The sequence below is a fragment of the Octopus sinensis genome, linkage group LG11, assembly GCF_006345805.1.
Source record: "Octopus sinensis linkage group LG11, ASM634580v1, whole genome shotgun sequence".
Classification (NCBI taxonomy): Eukaryota; Metazoa; Mollusca; class Cephalopoda; order Octopoda; family Octopodidae; genus Octopus; species Octopus sinensis.
In genome coordinates, this window is record NC_043007.1 from 75,416,058 (window position 1) to 75,419,141 (window position 3,084).

A 3,084-nucleotide genomic window follows, 5' to 3' on the forward strand; every position below is an offset into this window, starting at 1 on the left:
GGTGGAATGCATCAGTGACACACAGGCAAACATATATATATGTGTATTCATAAATGATCTTATATGTATTTTGTAGTATTTTTTATTAGTATAATTTTTAAATGATGGCTCTATTTTTTTCTCTCACATATATATGGATTAGTAATTAGTATATATATATCCTAAATATATATATATACTAGCAGTATCGCCCGGCTTGCTAGGTTTGTAAGGGAAATAACTATATAAGCATTTTTAGAGATGTAAAGTATATAGCCATCTCAAATGGCTAGCCACAAGGGGGGGTGTTACTGTAGCTTTTTTACGTTCTGAGATTTAATAATAAATTTTTTAGAGAGTTACTTCCCTTATATATGCCAAAATGCATTAAAATGGGAAAAATTGATGGTAAATTTTTTTTAAATCGTAGACTCATCATAGACGCGCGCTAATACCCAGAAGGGCTTGATATGAATCACGACTATAAGATATCCGGTTTGGTTAAACTGCACCGTAAAATGTGGGAGTTGTTAGGAATCTAAATCGTAGGAGACAGACAGTACACAACCTTACTTTATATATAAAGATTGTTATGTATGTATATAATATATATATATATATATATATATATATATATATAATGTATTATTTATATATATTATTTACATATATATATGTGTGTGTGTGGTGTGGTGTGTATATATATATATATATATATATATATATTATATAATATCATCATATCATTTAGCATCCGCTTTCCATGCCAGCATGCTATTATTTACACACATATATATATATATATATATATATATATATATATATATATATATATATATATCTATATATATATATGTATATAGTATATATATATGTATATATTAGTATTTAATATAATTATATTTACATATTATATGTGTGTGTGTATATATATATATATATAATATATATATATATATATATATATTTATAATCATCATCACATCATTTAGCATCCGCTTTCCAAGCTAGCATGTGCGTTATTTACCCACATATAAATATATATATATATATATATATTACTATATGTATTATATATATATATGTATGTATGTATGTAATATTTTATATTTACATATATGTATATATATATATATGTATTATATATATAATATTATAATATCATCATCATCATCATCATCAACATCGTTTAGTGTCCGCTTTCCATGCTAGCATGGGTTGGACTGTTCAACTGGGGACTGGGAAGCCAGAAGACTGCACTAGGCCCAGTCTGATCTGGCAATGTTTCTACGGCTGGATGCCCTTCCTAACGCCAACCACTCCATGAGTGTAGTGGGTGCCTTTTAGGTGCCACCGGCACGGGGGCCAGGCGGGGCTGGCAACGGCCACGAACGGATGGTTCTTTTTAAGTGCCACCGGCACGAGGCCAGTCGGAGCGGCGCTGGCAACGGCCACGTTCGGATGCTTCTCTTACGTGCCACAGGCACTGGTATCACAGCTGCAATTTCTATTGATGTTGATCGATTTCGATTCTCACTTGCCTCAACAGCTTCACAAGTAGTGTTTTGTGTCCCAAGAAGGAAAGGTATGCATAAGTGGACTGGCACATCTCATGTAGAGGCCACGGGTTATGGTTTTCACTTGTCGTCCAGGTCTTCTCACACACAGCACACTTCCAAGGTCTCAGTCTCTAGTCATTTCCTCAGTAAGACCTAAGTTCGAAGGTCGTGCTTCACCACCTCGTCCCAGGTTTCCTGGGTCTGCCTCTACCACAGGTTCCCTCAACCGCTAGGATGTGGCACTTTTTTCACACAACTATCTTCATCCATTCTCGCAACATGACCATACCAGCACAAACATCTCTCTTGCACACCACACAACTGATGCTTCTTAGTTCAGCTTTTCTCCAAGGTACTAACGCTCTGTCGAGTATGAACACTGACATACACATCCATCGGAGCACACTGGCTTCATTTCTTGCGAGCTTATGCATATCCTCAGCAGTCACGGCCCATGTTTCACTACCATGTAGCATGGCTGTTTGTACACATGCGTCACACAGTCTGCCTTTTACTCTGAGCGAGAGGCTTTTGTGTCACCAGCAGGGGTAAGAGCTCTCTGAACTTTGCCCAAGCTATTCTTACTCTAGCAGTTACACTTTCAGCACTACTGCCCCCGCTACTGACTTGGTCACCTAGGTAACGGAAGCTATCAACTATTTCTAGTTTTTTCTCCCAGGAATGTGGCAGAAGTTGGTGTCAGAGCATTTTCAGTGTTTATTGCTCCTGAGCATCTGCCACATACAAAAACTATCTTCCTAGTTAGCCTTCCTTTGACATTGCTACACCTCTTATGTGTCCATAGCTTACACTGGGTACATCTTATAGAGTTTCTACCTATGCCTTTTCTACAGATCGAGCAGGGCCATCTACTGAAGGCGTTTGTGGTTTGCCTGCCTTCCTACTTATTAGGACTTTGGTTTTTAGCTAGATTGACTCTAAGGCCCTTCGATTCTAATCCTTGTTTCCATACCTGAAACTTCTCTAGTTCTGATAGTAACTCAGCAATTAGAGCAAGGTCGTCAGTGGAGAGGAGCTCTCAGTGACATCCTGTCTTGAATTCCTCTGTTATTGCCTGGAGGACTATGATAAATTGGAGGGGGCTAAAGACTGAACCTTGGTGGACCCCTACCTCTACCCGGAATTCTTCACTGTACTCGTTGCCAACACTCACCTTACTAGCGGCATCCGTGTACATGGCTCACACAGCTCTCACTAACACCATTCATCTACCCTAGTTTCCTCATTGACCACCAGATAAGGGATCAGGGGACCCTGTCGAAGGCTTTCTCCATGTCAACAAAAGCCAGGTACAGGGCTTATCTTTGGCTAGGTATTTCTCCTGCAGCTGCCTTACCAGGAATATAGCATCAGCTTTCCCTGGCACGACCCAAACAACTGCATCTCATCTAACTAACTCTCTCTCTAATTAGTTGGGCTATGACCCTCTCCGTAACCTTCATTACCTGATCCAACAGCTTGATACCTCTGTAATTATTTGTATCTAGGCGTCACCTTTACCTTTGTAGCAGTTACTATATATATA